Source organism: Gallinula chloropus, assembly GCF_964237585.1.
Source record: "Gallinula chloropus genome assembly, chromosome: 12".
Lineage (NCBI taxonomy): Eukaryota > Metazoa > Chordata > Aves > Gruiformes > Rallidae > Gallinula > Gallinula chloropus.
In genome coordinates, this window is record NC_140097.1 from 19396566 (window position 1) to 19417246 (window position 20681).

At 38.8% G+C, this 20681-nt stretch overlaps 1 protein-coding gene across 1 annotated transcript in view; it reads left to right on the top strand.

Annotated features, from left to right (window-relative positions):
• CENPP (centromere protein P) overlaps positions 1-20681 on the top strand; it is a gene marked incomplete at both ends in the record, with an annotated part of 136337 nt that overhangs the window by 101601 nt on the left and 14055 nt on the right. The gene's annotated exons all lie outside the window — the stretch shown is intronic.

The following is a 20681-nucleotide window of genomic DNA, read 5'->3' on the forward strand; positions in this document are numbered from 1 at the left end:
AGAGCTAGTTCATATTTGCAGTGCCACCAGGCATTTGTGTTAATTAATTGTTACTGCTTCCAGCAAGGGACTTCCTCAGAACTGTGAAGTGTTTCTTCACTTTATTTGATTGCTAATATTTCTTCCAGGTGGTTGTAATTTCTGAACATGGGATTGGCAAAGTAGCAGAAAAATGCCTAATTAATTTCTGATACTCTGTCCCAAGTGCGTTAGGTTTGTCATTTCTGTGCAAGGTATTTTTCTCCATAGTTGAAAGAGATGGTGAAGTTCCTTCAATTTCTAGCCATCCACTTCTTTAGCAGAATCTTATTAGTTGTGCAGCAGGGGACACCTTTTGGATCTACTCTTCTAGTGGAAGCTTTTTTTAAGTGTAGGTATTCTAGAAAAGTTCATCTGTAATGTGTTGTGTTTTGTGTTTATTTTCGAAGCAAATGAAAATTACTCTGTATCTACAACCTCCTTATGCTTCCGACAGAAAAATTACCTTTACTGTCAGAAATAGGTAGCATTCCCAACCAGAGCAGTCAAGGTTCAGGAGTGTGCATAGAAAGCATATCCAGCAATGGCAATACTGGTTCAGGAGTAGGGCTATACGTGTCCAAAGTTGTTAGTGATTTGTCACAGCTCGGGTGGCATAATTATTTCAAAAAGGAAATGCTCTTGTCCTGTGGCCTATTGTAACTGAGGCAGTAGAGTCTGAACACACTCGTATTCTCGTGATGATGAGAATTAGAGATGAAGTTGAGACTTAGAGCACTTAGCCTTTGTATCCAAGACAAGGCTTAGAATATGTCTGTGTTTTTCCCTTAATGAAGTGTTAAGGGATTAAAAAATGCTTTTTGTTAATGTTTGTCAGCCTGACTTAACATGTAACCTTTCACTTTGGAGATGGTCTTATTATAGTGATTTATATTGCACAAATACAGGGCAGTAATAGTAAAGAACTCTGATTTTGCCCAAATCAATTTTTTTAAAAAGATTTCTGCATCTTGATATTTTGAGATTCATATAATAGGTCATCTTTTTGGTACAAGTCACCTAATTTTCTTTAACGTAAGGCATGTGATTGATGGCATGTTTTTATGCTTTCCACAGCTTAATTCTTTTATTCTGGTTTTTAAATGGAAAGTTGGCAGTGAATAAGCTTAGAGCAGTATGCTTTTACTTCTTTCTGATATTATTGCTTCTGTGTTCAGCTATTTTAACTTTAAATATTATAGCAAATGTATATATTAACTTGCAGAAACTTGTTAAGCTGATAGTTTTATTCCCGTCTAAAGGGAATTTGATATTTCTCACACAAATCCACATACCATCTCATGTAATGGCAGGCTTTTGAAATTAATCCAGACTTTACTGCTTTCTACCCATTAGAAACCAGTTATTCCAAAATGCTATATAGATTTTATACTGGCCTTTTATTTACAAAGAAATATTGTTAGTTAACATATCAAATAGATGCAGGAGCTTGTCCTCTGCATAGATGATGTCTGTTCTTTTTCAGAAAGCTCTTGTTCCTTAGTACCTCGGCTTGCAGAACAAATGACCTCATGTTTTTGGTTTCTAACTTGCTTGCATGGTAATGACTGGCTATAAAATTATACAGTAAACTTCTGTTCCACCAGTTTGAATGAAACACACAGAAGAGCCCTTAGGGAAAACTGCATACACAAAGAAATGTCTTGAACGTGTGTATTCATTATGTTGAGTTAGTGACATCTTAATTATGGTTGCATTTTTATAGTATACGTTATAATAATGCCATAGCTATGTAGTTACACTGCTGCTATATTATGTTTGTGCTTTTTTAACATTCAACCATTTTTTCCTGTGACCAGAGGCAGATAAAGGCATGGCTGAAATACTTTTCCATTCTTTATGCATGTATTTTTAAAAGGCAGGAATAATATCGAGTGAATTACATTATATTACAGTACAAACTGTGTCTGGGTGTTTTGCTACTAACTTCAATATACAATTAAACCATATAGGAAAGAAAATTATTTTTAAGTGAAACTTGTTTCTATAAAATACATTAAAATTACCAAGTAAGGAAGAAGACACCCCCCATAATGTCACTATAAACTAATCCTATGCGTATCTGTGAGTTTATATGCTGTATTTTCACATAGTTGCACCAAGTTTCCTCTTCAGTGCTGAAAGCTTCGAGTACTGAAATACTGCTGCTTTCATCCAAATGGCGCTCCTTGCAGGCGAAATGCTGAGCTACGTGTCTGTGTCTTTCCTTGGCTTATTTAGCAAGTGTTGTCTCACGTTTTAAGGCCCCAGTTGTGAGTGTAATACAAGGAAAAGGCCTTAAATGCATGAGGCCTTTACTGCCTATGACTGGAATCCTTGATTATCTATCAGGAAATTATATTTAATGTAGGGCCACCCAGCTTTTAATTTGGGAAAAATTTAAACTATTCAATTTTAAAGATTTTAGTAGTAAATTATTGCCTCAAAATAAAATTATTAGCGAATGTAATTAAATTATTATAGTTACCAGATACTCTCAACATGACTACCTCACTGTATCTTTTTTTTTTAATCTATAAATGTTTATATTATTACACAGTATGTGTAAACATCTTTATTACCTTTACTTTTATAATGGAATGTGGTCGATAGTTTGTAGCTTTCAAAATATTTATCTTCAGTAAGTTCAGGATCTGTCACTTTGCTCTTATGCTGATGGAAGTAGTTAATTTTTAAAGTAGTGACCCTTTAGAAATACCAGAGTATCGCAGTTTATCTATTCAGTCTGAATTCAAACATGTTTTTAAGTTCTCAAGGTTATTTCTCATGGTACACAGGGGTTGAAGTGATTTACAAAGCTTTTTCACTTACTCCTCTTTAAACTTTTTACATAGAAACAAGTTACATTTTAGCCATACCAGCAAAATGAGTTGCACTTTCAGTTCGTTTAATCTTAGAGTACGTGACAAACATTCATAACAAAGAAAAAGCAGATCAACTGGTATTGCATGCTTTATCTAGAAAAGCATTCATGTTCAGTATTGCTAAATATAGCTAATATTATTTCATACATATTTGCAAAGTTAACATGTAGTTTAAGCCATTCAACACCATGCTTTAAGCAGTAATTTAAAATTTAAAACATTTTACCTTGTAATCTAACCTAACAGCAGATTCTGCCTGGTGTCATTTAGTCTCCAGTTGCAAATGAAACAAAATCACTGTGATACCTTTAAAACAAACAGAGAAACAGTAGGGATTGTTGAAACATGTTAGATGATTCCTTAGTTAAGTCTGAAACAGCTTCTTTCCCTGGGGACAAAGCGCTGTTCTGTTCTGTGTGCAGCGAATCAGCTTAATACTGTTACTCGCAGAACTAAAGAGCTCACTTAAGGAAAATGAAAAGCAGCACAATGTGTTCGGTCCGTAGGCTGACAAGGCACAGCTGGAAATTCTCCTTCCTGCATAAGGAACAGGAAAAAGGAGTGCTTTCAAAAGACACAAAACCCGTGTGTTTTATTCAGTTCTGGTTTATGGATTTAGAAATCTAGTGTCCAGGTGGAATGATTTTAACATAGATTTTTTTTACAGAGATAATTATTTCAGCAAGCATAACCTTAACATAAAAGTACTTATTAAAATTAGAACTTTTTTCCTTCAATTCATCTTTTTAAATCCACTCCTGCTGTGTAACCTGTAATCTATAAGCAACAAACCTTTTTGTTGAAGCTTTAGCATGGAAAATTGTTCTTTTGTCCCTTTACAGCAATTATTTCACCATAAGTTGTAGCTTATGCGTGGAAAATAAAATGCCTTTATTTTTTTGTAAGGCTAATTACATCCTGAAACATGATCCTGAAGCACAGCTATGCAGAAGCTGCAGTGAAGTTAGTAATCCAAATATGAGAACGGAGTGCAGGGGGAAGGGAGGGAATAATGGTACGTTACCACAAGTCCTTCATACGCCAGCAGAGCTGTTTCCTTCATCCTCAGATAGAGCTTCTGCAGAGTGTCAGGGTTTGAGCTGGTGAGTCTGCTAAGCTTCAGAAATGACAAATTTACCTGGTAGATGGAGTTGTCTGAGTTCTTCTGACATTAAAAATTTGTTGTTTGCTTGAATTCACCATCTGAGAAATGTTTAGACAGTCATGCAATGGTATAACCATTGAGTTAACCATAATTGTTAGCCGGTATGTGGTGGAGAAATACTGGAAAAACACATTGTCTCCTAAAATAGTCATTCCATTTCTACTGTGCTTTGCTTTGCAAAATCAAAAGAAGAAATATTAAACTTTTATAGTTTAACTGGAGCTGTTTAAAAAGAAGAGACAGTTAAACTTAACAAATGAAGCCAGCATCTGAAATGAGCTGGCAAAATTCAGAACCCCGGCTATAAAAACATTGATTTGTAAAGGGTGAGGCAAACAATAGGCCCAGACTTGTTCTAGCACCAGTGGGGGAAAGAGGAGCAAATTAGATCTTTTCATGGTTATACTTGTCAGCTAAAACACTGTTTTTGTAACTGATGATGTATTTATTTGAGACGTGCATTCACTTCATCATATATTTAAATGCAGCTTCTTACATTTCCCATCTCTGGCTCAGGATCATAGAATGCTTTGGGTTGGAAGGGATCTTAGAGAGCATCTTGTTCCAACCCCCCTGCTATGGGCGAGGACACTTCCTGCTAGACCAGGTTGCCCAAAGCTCTGTCCAGCCTGTCCTTGAACCATGCCAGGGAAGGGCAGCCACAACTTCCCTGGGCACCCTGTTCCAGTGCCTCACCACCCTCACACTGAAAAATTTATTCCTTATGTCTAGTCTAAATCTACCCTCTTGCAGATTATAGCCATTAAGCTTCATCATCTTCTGATAGTGTTCAAGCACACTTCTCCAGAAAGCATGCCTAGCTGGGATACAAGATTGCCTGCTGTTAGGCTAGTGTGGTGGATCTGGCCAGGCTTTGCTCATGTCAGGCTCTGGTTTGGATGTGGCATCTCTGGTTGCTGAATTCTAGTACCCCCTAAAAGCTAGCCTTCTTATGCCATGTCATCACTGTTTTTTTGAAAAGTCTTTCCTTTCAAAAGCTTTCCAAGACTGAGTGGGACACTATTTTGTCTCCTCTATGAGATTACAGTGAACATCCTAAGCAGACTGAAGGATCTCTTACAGTGTTACTGAACCAGTATATAGACTTCTCTAAAACACACATGTTAGCACAAAGGCTTGCTAATTTTAAGGATCTGAGATGACCTCTGAGATGATCTGAGATGACACTCGCCTGAACATGAGCCTGCAGTGTGCCCAGGGGGCCAAGAAGCCAATGGCATACTGGTTTGCATCAGTAATAATGTAGTCAGCAGGACCAAGGAGTTGATCATCCCCCTGTACACAGCTCTGGTGAGGTCATGCCTCAAATACTGGGTTCAGTTTTGGGCCCCTCACTACAAGAAAAACATCAAGGCCCTGGAGTGTGTCCAGAGAAGGGCAGTGGAGCTGGTGAAAAGTCTGGAACACAAGTCTTATGAGGAGCTGCACGATGTTCCTGGGGAGGTTCAGGTTAGAAATTAGGAGAAATTTTGGGCATTGGAATGGGGGCGAGTCACCATCTCTCGGGGTGTTTAAGGAAAGGTTGGATGAGGTCCTCTGGGACATGGTTTAGTTAGTAATATAGGTGGTAGGGGGATGGTTAGACTGGATGATCTTGGAGGGCTTTTCCAGCCTTAATGATTCTGTGATTTATTGTATGTGTGTTCCACTATCTGGGTTTTGCAGAGAAAGCAGTTGCTGATTAGCAACTGTTTCCTCTGATAACATTGCTCTTTCCAGTACATAAGCAGAAGTCCTGAAGGCATTATAGTTCTGGTGGTACCCACATTGAGTCTTCCTTGTGGGCACCTTTAAATCACTATTCTCCTCTAATATCCATGCCAAAATGAAGTTTCTCCTAGATGTATCTGGTGCTGCCTGGGATTTCTGTTACATGCACCAAAATTAAAATATCCAAAGAAAAGACTGTTTTACTAAACAAATAATCCAGTTTGTTCTTCTCCTCCATTCCTCTGATTACCTGGCATAAGAGTGTAGCTTTGTGATCTTAGCAGTACCTGCCATCAGTATAAACAGAATGCCCGTGCGACCCTTGCTTATATTTTTCTCAATTTTTGTTAAGCAAGACAGACAATCTGAGGGATACACACAGCCAGAAACTCCCTTTCTGTGAAAATAACCTTACGCTTTGCTACAACAAAGAGTAATGTCTGAAAATTGCAGGAAGCATTGGTGAGAGTGGAGGCTTTGGTGTGTTAGGAGGGGTTTAGTTTGTAAAAGTACTGTCTGAAAATGGGCATCATTTGCTCCCTTCCAATAAGATTTAAGTATATGTAAGAATAATAATTAAATCTTGTTTCAATATTGTTTTATTCATTAAAATATTCCATGCAAACTTGCCTGTCATAATAATGAAAGAAAAAATACTGTATATTTGGCTAAAACCTCAGGCTAGGTTGACCCTGCAGATGATTTCAGACTTAGGCAGTTGAGGCAGTTGCTGTTTGAGTGAGAAGCATTGCAGTATCCTTGGGATGTAATATTTACTCTGTTTATGTGAATAATTCACTTCAAGAGCAGAGCAAGGTGCCACCGTCTGCTTGGTCTCTGTAAGTGCCGCCGTACCTCCGTATCCCGTATCCTTGGCTGGTCATTGGCATGAGGTGTGTGATATGAATGTTAGTGTCTATGAAGATGCCTTAACATACAGCAGCTTGTAACTAGAATAACTTTTTATGATTTTATATCTTACGGCAAGCTGCCACAGAAGCGCTGTTGCTTGGTGTCTTGAGCAAGAGCCATGGGATATGTGAAGTGAACTTGGAAGCCTGGAGCATCTGGCTTGGATTCTTCATATAATGTAGGCTGATCTCTTTTCCTTATATCTTGTTATTTGTAGAGGGCCAAGGCGGCTTTCCCTCTTTGCTGAAATTATCCAGTGGAAATGATTCAAGGAAATCTTCAGTGAAAATTAGGGCTGAAAATTCAGGTTGGCTTCAGGCTTGTTTATAGCCATTAGAACAGTTTTTTAGAATATCTTTAACTGTACCTGTTAGATGGCAACCAGTAGTGGTTTTCTGTATCATCTTCAAAGGATATTTGTTCCAAATGCTGGTCTAAATCTCACGTCTGTGAACAGAAACGACCCCACGACTTAAGGCAGCAATGTTCCTGTACCCCTATACTGGTATAAAGTATTTTTTGGAAATTTTTGGTATTTCTGGTAATTGTAATTTATTCACTATTTCTAATTGAGTTTTCTGATTTGTTGCCACATTAAGTAGAAATGGTTTGAAGGATTAGAATATTTTAAAAACTATACTAGGGAAGTATATAAGAGCAGGCATGCGTTTTAAGCTAGCCACGTCCTATGAATATAACTTACCTGCAAAATGGACTAAAAGTTTCTTCTGCTATCCCAACACAACTTGTTCATCACAGTGGGTATTGTAATCACAGCCTTTCGTACCAAAAGTTGGATTCTTCAAGTATCAGTGTCCTTGGCACAGGATGAATTGAAGCACAAACTTTAGGTGATATTTATATTAAATGGCTTCCCATGGAGATTTAGTTTTGGACATGTGACGACAGTAACATGTTGCTCTGCTCTGCATCTGTATGCTTCCTCAGACAGCAGCAACAGATAAATGTCTGCTCCTGACATCTATACCATGAGAGAATACAAAAGGATTTATGAACTAGAGAATAATACTTTTTGTTCTTACAGAATTCCTTCCAAAGTGTGAGTGGCAAAGGGAATCCTTTCCCCACTGAATTTTTTTTACCCTCTAAGCAAAGCTTCCTACGGCGCTTCTCTGCAACATCTATTTTTCCTGAAATTCCTGGGGGCATCAGTAGCCTTTTTTCCTCTCATAGCAAAGAGGAGTATTAGTTACTGTACAATAGTACTGTTGGTTTTTTTTTATCAGTTTTGCTTCTTCCTGCAGCAATGAATGGTGGGAGGAAAAACATGTTTACCACTGTGACTCTGCTCTAAATCTCAGAGAAGGGGTAACGTTGATGTATACACTAATATAGCAGAATCTGGGGTGGTGGAAGTGGCTTATAAATTTTCAGGTTTTGTCTGAAATGCCAGTTAATTACAAGGGGAATTCTGAAACAGAGGAGGAACAACATCTGTTTCTTAATCATCTTGAAAATGCATGAAGTGTAATACCCGAATTACTGAAGAAAGCCAGCAGGCTGGAAGGGTATAGGGAGGACATCTTAAAAAAATAAGTTCTTAAGCAAAGTTAAGAAGTCAAGCATCTGGGATTGGTCAGCTTGAGAGAAATTTGAGAGATGAGATATGACTATAGAAAGAGGACTTGAAGTAAATGTTTATGATCACAGCTTATAGAAACCATGAACTGTCAGCTCTGCATCGTACCTTTTAAACACATCATCTTTTTATCTGCCTAATGGCCAAACAAAATATATGACTCGAACAAGAAAAGCCTTCACTCGGCCAATTTAATGCCAGATGTAACCTAGCTTATCATACTAGAGGAAAGAAAGCACTTATTTTAGACAGTAACTAGCTTACAGTATTGCTTAAATTACCTTTTTAATTTATGAGTGTACTCACTGCTCAGAGCAGGGTGAAAACTGAATTCAGACCAAGTTTTGTGGTCGGTTAGTGTTGAAAGGCATCAAGGGCAGAGTCAACGCAACTTCTCTTGGCTGCCAGTTCCAATGCCTGACTGCCACGGAGAGAAAATTTCTGTCTCTCATCCTTCTGAGGATGCGCCTCCATAAAAAGCTGTACTTGGAATTCTCTTCAATACTACAAGGCTACTCTTAGAACTTCCCTAAGCTGTCTTTTCTCCAGACAGAACCAGTCTCTTATTTCTAGTAATAGTTAACAGACCCTAAGGACTTTGGAGGTGGTTCGGAAGGGTGTATAGCATGCTTGGTTAAAAAACGTGATTGAAGGTGACATTAAAGTATTAGACTTTTTTTTTAAATAGTAGATTTTTTAAAAAAATTATAAATTTAGGGCTGCTTCAAGTAGATGTATATAATTTTTTCCCCTCTTATTCCATGCATTCTAAACAAGATTAGAGAAAAGGTGATGTGTTTTCATGCCAACTTCACTAGCTCTTTCAGTGCTCTTGGCTCTAAGTAGAACTATAGTCAGGATTATTTGCAGTGATGAGTTGCCAAGCTATGATGGTTCAGACAACCATTATAGAAGCCAGGCTGTACAAGTTTTGGAGAGATCTTTTTTCTTGCTGTGGTTTGGAGTAGAACAGAGAAAATACTGACTAAAACAGTGGAAACTGTAAGTGATCATCATCAAAGTTTTCTTATTTTTGAAGCAAGTTGTGGCAAACTGATTGGCCTGTGGTGTTACGGATTATGAGCACTTCAGCTTCTGTGGAATTTGTGCATATGGAGTACATGGAGAGATTTTTCATTTAATTGACGTTAATCTCCGCCCACCCCAAAAAGAAAGTGATCTTCCCACAGTTAAAAACCCTCTTATTTGTAGCAAGTCTTACTTTTCAGAAATTTTTTTCAGAATTATCTGAAAATATTTTACATGTGCCTGTATTTAGGGAATGATTTAGGTGTAACCTATGCTCTGTGTTGATGTTGTCTTGTTGAACATTGTTCCTTTAATAGAAATGACAAGATGTTCGTTGTGAGACATTAAGCTGTGAAACGTTCTGCTTTCTGCACTTATAAATTCTTTGTTAGAAATATCATACACACATCTTGGAAAGCTCACATTTTCAGCATGACTGTGTATCCATTACTGGATAATGGTATTGCTTTGTTCTTACAGTGTCTACACCAAGTGTGACCCATCCTTCTTTTGCTTGGTATGTCACACTACAGGTAACATGTCTGTCACCATTTACAGACATAATCTTTTCTTGTCTTCCAGATCACAGCACCTTCAACAAAAGTATCCTTTAGTCACCTATTAGTCATAACTATTAGTCATAGCTCCTGAACATTTTTCTTCAAATCATAATGAAGGTGCCAGTCATCACAGATACCTGCTTTAGACCCGGTGAGGTTTTATCTTGCTGGGCATGCCCTCTGAGATAACTGTCTTAGGAAATCCTCTCCTTATTGTTACCAGCTAAGCCTTAGGTGAAGCACCTCCAAAGGTGATGTGACTATCTTGGCATTATTATCTTCCACCCAAATCTTTAAACAGGGCTTCCAAATTAAAAGAACAGCTCAATGCTCAGTACCAGCTAGAGAAGCATATCTGTCATTAGCAATTATTAGGAAAATATTAGAAAACAAAACTGTAAATATTATTATGGCACTGTTAGGCATTTGAATCTAGTATGGTACTTGTGCCATACTCATGCCAGGACCATCTCTAGGTCTCTCTAGATATAGAGTGCTTGGATTTCAGGATATCCACCCATAATTGCTGCTAGCTCATCAATGCCAAAGAGAACACCCAAAGTCCTTCTGGCCACAGAAGGCAGTCAAGACACAAGTGTGATCAGAACTTAGAGAGATTTACTCTCTTTTTCCAGGCTTTCTGATCAGGTGCCAGGATGTGTCCTAGGCTGCCCCCTGAACAGCCCTGATCACCGTATTTGCTTTACCTTACATTCCTTTATTCCATTTCCTTCCCTCTTCCCCTCACAAATTCTTTCCTGAGCTACTTAAAAATATTTAGCCTCTTCTGAGCTACTTCAAAATATCACTCCTCTCTCTTTTTAATTCTGCAGTATTTTGCCTTTGCATATTGCATAGTGACACAACAGGTCAGGGTGTGACATCTGCATATGCAGTACTCTCCTTTATTTCCTAGTGTCCTGAAATCCTTCCCAGTGGTGCCACAGACGAGCACTGGCCACATGTGCATATCTTACATGCAGTTTAGCAATTTCCTCTTATGAGGGAGAAAAAAACCCCTAGCACTGTATACTGTCACCTATTACTATGTCACCTGGTGCCAAGAAAAGAGTACATTCTGTAGCTTGAATAGTCCATGGTTATCCTTATTTTTAACAGCTTGCTTTCACATTACCTGTGGCATTTAGAGAAGGGCTAAGCTGTGTTGATGTTGGATCTGTTATTTAATTTATTCCTGTTGTTATTTCTCTGAGTCAAAAGCACATCCACATTCAGGAGGTTAAAGCTATTTTTGTTTTCTACAGGACTTTGAAAGAAAAGAGACAGTATCAAAAATTACCCCAGCCCTTTTTTTAACCTTTCAATGCAATAAAATAATGTAACAAAATTTTAAAATTGATTTACTCTTAGTTGTCATGATGAGTCTTTGTAGTTGATGGCTGGCTTTGATCATATACAAAGATGGAATCCCAAACTTTGGAAGTAGTGATGTGGTTTTGGGTTTTTTTTTTTAAATAAAACACACGAGTTTATAGTTGGAAAAAAATAGTAATGGGAAAAAAAAAAAATTTATAACTATTAAAGTCAGCACAAAACATGAGATGGGGAATTTGGGATTGGCAGTACACTGCATTTCTAAAACCTATAGCAGTTAGTGCATTCCTTTTGTAATCAGTGGTCACCAATATCCTGGAGGAAAAAATGTTGCTGAGGAAACCTTTAGGGAAATTAAAACCAGATTTTCCTCACATATTTAAAAATATCAACAATAAGTTGCAAAAAGCATTGAGTACCTCTTTAGGTGGGAATCAGCCTAAATTTGCAACGTGCAATGCATGTAGCTAGGACCTATTTAATAAAAACCCTTGCTTTTCAACTGTAGCTGCATCTTCCCTGAAGCAAGCAGAATGTGTAAAATATCAGTATGTTTTAGTATGAACTTTCTCAAGGCACTAATTATTGCCCCAGCTTGGTGTGTCTTGGTGTCGTTTTCAGTTTGAGATCTATTTTTCTCACTATCTAAAATGCCAATGAACAGACTGATGGAAGTAACTTGAAAACCTTTTCTGTAGTGGCCAACTGAAAGGTGAGGCTGGTGTGTTTCACCTGCCACCTCTAACAATGTGCATCAATTAAGACATTTAGTGGAATGAAACCAAATCCAGCTGAGGCCGGTCACGAGTGGTGTCCCCCAGGGCTCAGTCCTGGGTCCAGTCTTATTCAATATCTGTATCAATGACCTGGATGAAGGGATTGGATGCTCCCTCAGTCAGTTTGCAGATGACACTAAACTAGGAGGAAGCGTTGATCTGCCTGAGGGTAGGGAGGCTCTTCAGAGGGATCTGGACAGGCTGAACCGATGGGCTGAGACCAATGGGATGAAGTTTAACAAGGCCAAGTGCAGAGTGCTGCACATGGGACAGAACAACCCCTGCAGCGCTACAGGCTTAGGGGAGACTGGCTGGAGAGCTGTCAGGCAGAGAAGGACCTGGGGGTGTTGGTTGACTGCAGGCTGAACATGAGCCAGCAGTGTGCCTGGGCAGCCAAGAAGGCCAATGGCATCTTGGCTTGTATCAAAAACAGTGTGGCCAGTAGGTCTAGGGAGGTAATTGTTCCCCTGTACATGGCATTGGTGAGGCCACACCTTGAGTACTGTGTGCAGTTCTGGGCTCCCCACCATAAAAAGGACATTGAGGCCCTTGAGCAAATGCAGAGAAGGGCAACCAGGCTGGTGAAGAGGCTGGAGGGCAAATTCTCTGAGGAACAGCTGAGGGAGCTCTGGATGTTTAGCCTCGAGAAGAGGAGGCAGAGGGGAGACCTTATCACCACTACCTGAAGGGAGGTTGTAGAGCAGTGGGCGATGGTCTCTTCAGCCAGGTGGCAGGTGATAGGACAAGGGGAAATGGCCTCAAGCTGTGCCGGGACAGGTTTAGACTGGATATTAGAAAAAAGTTTTTTACTGAAAGAGTTGTCAGGGCCTGGAACAGGCTGCCCAGGGAGGTGGTTGAGTCACCATCCCTGGATGTGTTCAAAAAAAGGGCTGATGAGGTACTTAGGGATATGGTTTAGCATAGGATGGGAATGGTTGGACTCCATGATCTTCAAAGGTCTTTTCCAACCTTGTGATTCTGTTATTTTGATTATTTCAATGTCTAGGGCCTATTCCAATGGAAGCTGGCCACTAGCTTCAAAAACTGACTTGAAAACCCTGCCTGGCTATTGGGAGTTACTGTGTAAGATCTTCATTGTATTTCTGCCTTTCTGAAAGTATCGCTATTTTTCAGGTTCAGAAGTTGGGTTTTGTACCATTGTATTTCAGTTATTTGCAGACTTGTAGTTTTCTGAAACATTCATCTTAGCAACTGAGCACATCTTATTTGTGTCTAAAATGGCACAGTGAGCTCAGTTTGGGGTTTGGTTTTTCTCATGTGCCAATAGAGTATTGTTACTCATCAATATAATTTTAACGTTTCTAACTTTTTTCAGCATAAATACTGATGGTAGAGTAATTTAATCTTCTTTTTGTCCTTGCCATCACTCACATAGTATTATCTCTTATTTCTGTTGTGCTCACACTTTGTATAATCTGAAAACTATATTTCTATATACAAATATTTTTGCATTTCTGTAAGTCCATAGTCTTGGATCTTAACATTGACAAGTTCCCATTTATTTATGAAAATATAAATCTATATCAAAGACACTTCCCTAATATTTTCAGACATTGTAAGCTTTTTTGTTCTGGGGAAACCCCACCACATTGCCAGAATTTGAAAGTTCTATTTCAGTTCTTGTTGCTCTGATATACCTGGTCAGAGATTTTTCCTTGTTTGGAGGTGTTGGCCTCCTTTTGTCCTGTAAACTATGAAGAACTCAGAGTGGATCAAAAGAGGTTTTTGAAGGCCATAACAACCTTGCTCAATTTCTAGCCGACAGATGCAAGCTTTCATTCATATCCTGCTGTTGCTCCTTCTACATGGTTCCATTTTCTTCCACAGGCATGCACACCAGACCCGAGTCACAGAGACAGCATTTCTCTTCAACCCTTTAAAGAAAGAAGATAGGACTAAAATGAAAACATAGGGAAAGTTGATATTTTAAATATAGAACACTAGTATGACTTTATCTGTGTGTCAAAACTGAAAATAGGTTGTTTAGAATTCAGAAGTGAAATGAGAAAATTAGTACTTGATTTTACAGATAAAAATATCGGTTTGAGATTTCATCTGATAGACTTTGTGGTGTTCCTGTGGCTTGCTGCTTTTATTGCTTTTATTTGTTGCCTGAGATGTTTTCACACTTGTTGGTTTTAATATTAAGTAGAAATTAGTAACAGGATGCCTCTCCACTGAGAGACTGTCTGAGGAAGGAGATGTAAACTCAGGACACAAATATTTTGAAGCTTTTTAGTCAAAAAGCATTTGTTGGCAGCTGGTACGAGAAGACACTTTGAGGAGAATAACAAAGTTTGCTTGCGGTTTCCTTTTAAATCTAAAACTTCGTTGTCTTTGCCTGTTGATCCATGTTTTCCCCATCACACACAGTGGCACCAAATGGTTTATTTCAGTGAAATAGTGGACAAGAGGACAATGCTTGTGCAGCAGTTCTGGGTGCAATGCCAGTGGAATTTAAAGAGGGAAAATGGCAGGGATATGTATGTGCATGTGTTTATGTGCATGTACCTAGTTTTGAAGCTTAATTTTTAATTCCACATTGGTGGTTTTGATTATTGCACTCATAGCGATTCATAATTTCTCAGTGCACAAAATTCAGGATGGAATACAAGCTGAAAACCCCTTATGAATGATTATTGATGTTTGCTTTCTGATCCGACGAGTGTTTCTGACCAAACTGGGAGTCGCATTATTTCCTGAAACTCCAGCACAGTTTTCCCCTGTGTCATTTTGAAGAGGGAAATGCTAAAAACAACAACAAACAAATCATCAGCTTCAACAGAATATGCTCGTCTGGATGACATCTATAAACATGTCTTGCTGAAGCATTAGCATTGTTCAGGTCTTTTCCGAAGTTCAGAAAGACTTTGTCAGTTTATCTTTTATTGCCATTTCTATTTGCTCTTTGCACTGAATCCTTTGCATTCCCTTTCCTTTGTTAACTGGAGGAGCCATCAAATGACTGAAGAATGAACTATTTGTGTAACACCAAGTTTTCTTTTCATATTACAAGGTAATGAGAAGCATAAAGGTGAGGAGGGGACTGTTGAGCCAGATGAAGGGGTTTCCTCATAGCTGATAGTTATTCTTGTGTAAACGCCTACAGAGTCTCCAAACATTGTTTAGGTCTTGTGGTATCCTGTGTCTAAATCCTTCACAGCATGGACCTTTTTGTTGCAAACCCAAGTTATTTCTTTGGAAAAATGGCAATCTGGCTAAACGTCTACCACTTCAGAGCTGAAATATTGTTTCATTGCAGTTGCAGGAACATCAAAAATTTTCTGTTAATATCATATCCAAAATCTCATCGTGTCTGGATAGTGGCTCAGACAAGCCTACCTTTTGTAGAGATGTATCAGTCACTGTTCTTCCCTAGAGCTCCATTCTTCATAGGGGTATTTTGTCTTTCGGCACTTCTGCTTAGACAGCAGTTCTGGTGGATGTTGAGCAGAGGTTCTCACCTAAGAACTGGCCATTAGCCAGTTTCAAGGCTCAAGAGTGTTTGAAGAAGCACTTAAGCTGTTCTTTCATCCTGCTTGTTCACTGCACAGCAGCAGTTTGGAGGAAGGAGCCGTGTGAGGAGATGAAAATTTCAGTGGCGGTGTTATTCATTCCTGTCTGAGTGCTGGGCTGTGTTGTCTCCAGCTTGTTATCCTGCTACTGGTTTTGTGGTTGTGCTGTTAGTTGTATTGAGAGAACTGATGCCATTTGTTCACACATGTTGCTTTCTGGTCTGACACATGGCACAGCCACCCAAACAGTTCTGCTGGCCAGTACAACAGGGCAGTAGCTAGATGGTGGAGAGAAAATAGGGGAACACAGGGAGCATGGGAATTGCTTAAACTGGCCCTGGATAGTTTTGCTTTGGGAAACCATACTTTAAAACAATGCATTTCCATACAGAGATAATCTGAAAGATAATTGGTGACAGGGCCAAGCAACCAAATACCTTGGGCTGCAAATGTTCTGTCTCTGCTGTTGTGCTGGATCATTCCCCAAGGGTCCATTTTTCCTCCCCCCACATTTGTACACATAAGAGAAGGAAACTTCTGCAGGACACAAGCCTCTCCCTGAGGCTTGGGAAGGCCAAGTGAAATGTGGTCTGTAGTAAAGTCAGTTTTGGAGCATAAATGGGGAACAAGTTTCTGGACAAAGGGAGGAAAGTCACATTTTCGCAGACAAATTGTATTGAAGTTGTGTTTTTTCCTACACCAAGTGCTTCAGTCTACACCATATTCACTTCCACTGTAGCACTGCACTTCAGAGCCCCTTTTCCTCACACATTTTCCTATCCCCTTCAATATTTATCTTACTGTTACACTCTCCCATGCACAAAAGAAACAAGGCAATACTTTACACAAGAGTCAACAGTTAAACAGCTCTTTGACTAGTGTCATAATAGAAAATCTTGAGGTTTTATAACTGTAGAGTTTGGGAGTTTGGGGGTTTTTTCAGTTATACTGTAAAGTGTAGATTTTCTTCAACCACTGTGTTCTACAAAGAACTGTTATCCTCAGACCGGTATTTAGGAGTTTAAAAATGATTCCAAGCCATCTATATCTTGAAAGGGTTCTTCTTCTTTTTTTTTTTTTTCTTTTTTTTTCCAGTGGGAGGAAGACTGAGCAGAGCAGCCTCTGCATAGTGGTTAGAGCAGCAATTCTGGGCCAAGACAAAAGCTGTTTTTCTCATGAAATTGTATTAAGTAAAATTGGTTTTCTATCTGTCTTCTGGGCTGTAAAATGAAATAATTTTTCATTAATACCTACACTAAGAATTCATAAATGGAGTAAGTATTCATCTGCATCAAAGAACGGGCGCTTTTAACACTAATTCTATTTATCCATCTACTGTAATGCCCCAGCATTTTATAGTGATACACTATAAACTTGTTGTCAGCTCTAGAGCTCTACAAACTATTAGAAGTAGCGTTTGGGTTTTTCTACAAGCATGCATGAGCAGATAGTTTCAGTAATCAAGATAGTTGCTGTTTCTCCCCATTTGTCTGTTGTCACCAAAGTATATCTATGTATCAAAATGGAGATATAATTGCATCTGGTACTGATTCTTTTTCCCACTAGCTTAAAGGAAGATTAACAGTAGTGGTGAAAATAAATGGAAAGATACAGTGTTTTAACTGTGGCTGACTCATTGGAAAAGGCTTTTTTCCTGTGATGTGCTACACTGGTTATTAAAACAGCTCAGGAAATGGCTAGAAGGATTATTTGTGTGTCATTTTAATAGTATATTTTGGAGAAAGCATTAATAACTAATTCTTTATTCACTATTTTTTTCTCTATTCCTTGGCCTTTACTTACGTTACACATCATGTGTTATGCAAGGCAGAATATACTGATTTTGTTGGAAACTTTTGCTGGGTTTTTTCAGAGAGTTGGGAGATTTTGTAAGGTATGATTACAGTGAGTACTTTGGTAATTTGAATGCCACAACATCTTTGTCTTGTAGAGATTACCAGGAAAAATCCTTCGTGTTATTAAGGATCGAACAATTAGAGGGATGGTAATTCTGAATTCCTAGGGCAACAGGCTATGTTCGAAATGAGCAATGTGATTATGGAGTTATAAGAGCTGTAGAGCTATCACTTGAATTGTTTTGGAGAGGCATAAATATGTCTGTAGTCTAGACAGCGCTACTTTTGCCCTGGCAAGGGCAGCTGCATGTAAATGCTAATGCAAGAGCTGATTCCAAAACAGAGAGGGGAAAAAAACAGAAAAAGCCAAAGATGAAGAAGAAGCTGGAGGCCTCAAATGTTAGTTTGCAGTGTGTTTTGGAAGAGTCATCCAGAGGTCTTTCTACAGAGGAAAAAATGGATATTGAAGTAATCCAGAACTATTTTTTAATGCCATTGTAGTGCTTGTCTTTCTGAAATTTTTCCTACCTAACAATCACATTATCTGTGTTCACCTTACAATTCCTAAATGTGGGTTTGGAAATGTTGCCTGCTGTTATGTTACATTCTCATTTTTTTATATGAGCTGAGGATAACTACACATTTAAATTCTGTGAATACAGACCTGCCTTTTGTTTGTTGCCATAATTTCCTTTGTCTTGAGCTACTTTTGCTCATTTGTCTATTACTATCAACATTTTTGATCTTATTTTTTCCTTACATGTGCTTGCCCCTTTTCCCCTCTTTTATTCCTTCATTATTTCCCTCCCCCCCTTCATATTGTTGTTTCTCTCCCTCTTTTTTTCCTCAACTCCATGTACATACAATAGTATCAGCCATTGGTTTCTTGGTGCTTTTCATATGACTTTGTATGGTTTGTCCTGTTAATGTATCTCAAATATTGATTTATTAATTGCTACTGAGCTAGAATGCTGGAAATGCCTTCACTGCTTATATTGGGATGGTATGGTAAAATCTTTTGAAATATTGCTCATACTTTGCGTCAAAACTTTAGATGTTGAGTGCTCGGTCTATGGCATTTAATACAATTAATAACCAATCATTTGCTTATGCAATTACCAGTTCATCTGTGTAGGCCATCAGGTCAAATTCTATAGAGCATGCCCTCTTCGCTGAGCTGCTAATCTTGTAGAAGAAAGGGGAATACCCCTGACATCATTTTACCTTCCTAAACTGACGTCACTAATGACCCAAATGAGTGTGGAATTGCTGAGCGGGCCGTGTTGAATCAAAGCAATGGGTTGCTATATGCCACGCATTACTAACTAATCCTTTTGCAAAGCACACTGAATTCCAGCGGTCCTGAAGTCATTCCCCAATTAGATCCATGATCCTTCTGTCTGGAGTCACCAGTAGCTCAGGCCAGACAGTGGCATGTTGCCATTGGTCTGTGTGGAAACAGTCGGTAGCTGCAGGGAGAGTTTGTGGGGGAATTTGGGATGAGTGCAGACTGGGACTAGCGGGCTTGAAGGTTTCTTGTGCTGCCTCAGATCCAAGAGTGGCAAAGGCTGCAGTATCCACACTGCAAACGTGCATTATTCTACAGCTTTCCATTGGGGTTAGTACACGACTGTGAGAAGGAAAGCTGTGGACATCCGCTGGGTTTATATGTGAATGTTTGTGTTACTTTACTTCCTGAGAGCTCTAAAAACACAAGACAGTTGAACCGGTTGTTTGAGAAACTGAAGATGACAAAAGAGAAAGTTGAGCTAGCTTGCTTTCAGCTTGACATCTTCAGGAACAAAATTTATTGTTTGCAATGTTTGTGCTGCACTAGCTGGTCAAATAGAAAAACGCCTTGGGGTTGCACTGGCAGTGAATGAATTGCACTGGCAGCTAGGAGGAGTATTACTATGACTTCTTTGTATTGTAGCAGTACCTAGCAATAACACAAATATTTATACACATACATCAGAGGACATTCTTGGTGACTGCAACTTTGGCATTTGAAAACCAAATAAGGTGGAGGATAGGAACATGTTTTTGCCTGGCAGCTGCATTTGATTTCTCCTAGTGGATACACTAAAGAATTCTCATTGCTGCCCTAAATTCTTTTGTACTTGGCAGTATGCAAATATCTGAGTCAAAATCATCCTTGTTCTGAGAGATTTAGCATACAGTATACAACAGAGCTGCGGAGTGAATACCCTTACAGCTTTTCAGCGGGTTTTATTTCTTCTTTTGTTTTGTTATTCTGGGTTTGGCTGCTTTCTTATTGAAGAAATTTTGTAGTTCAGAGTCTGCAGATAGTTGATCATTTTTATGAGCCTGTTATTTATCAGTGGATCAAAAACTTTACACCCTTACATGTGCAAAGATTACAAATTGTTAAATGTTTATGTGTCCTGTAAATCTCTTCCTGTAAATGCTTGGGTCTTCTCAAGACTATTTCCTGTGTCACTCTTATTCATGCTAATGTGTTTGATAAACTGAAATGTCATGTTTTGACAGCAGGATTTAAAGAACTTCATTTGGGTAGCACAAGAAAGGAGCTCAGGGGTTTTAAAGCCTTTCAGGGTCTTTCTGACTGGACTGGCTCCTGCTGTTGATTGATAGCAACAGGCATATTAGCATCTAATGCTAATAGTTATTTCACCTAAGCAGAATATTTGAGGCCATTGATAATTGTTAATAACCACATGAGTGGAAACTACTCGGTGGCAACTTTTTGCTGAGGCTGTCCTTACTGTCACGCTTTGTAGAACTGTTAAAGAGGATGTTTTGTGGAAAAGATCTTAACCTCTGCAATGTATGTTTTTATAGAAAGCTTCACTTTTCACCTAATGAAAATACAAAACCCTTTTCTGATACTCAGTAACGATAATAGTAATACTATAATAGCATTTGTGAAAATAAGCACTGATTTAAATGCAGATGCATGTAACATTTTACATACATATCTGTGTATGTTTAAGGAAAAACCCTTGTGGTGGTGACATAAATGGATATTATTATGCTCCATGCAGGAGGGGATTACGCTGTGGACACTGTTGCTCACTGATATCAAATCTGGGTGGAACTAAAAAAAGGAGCATATCTTTGTGCTTGAGTGTTGGTCACACAAGAAGGTTGTTTTTTTGTGTTTGTCCAAACTCAGGTTGCACCTACTGTCAGTAAAGATTACAGTACAGGTCCTAGATCTTGAGATGATAGTACAAGCAAATTTGACAGCTACTAATTGGCCAAATCCCTCTCTGTTGTTGGACAGTTTGCTCTAA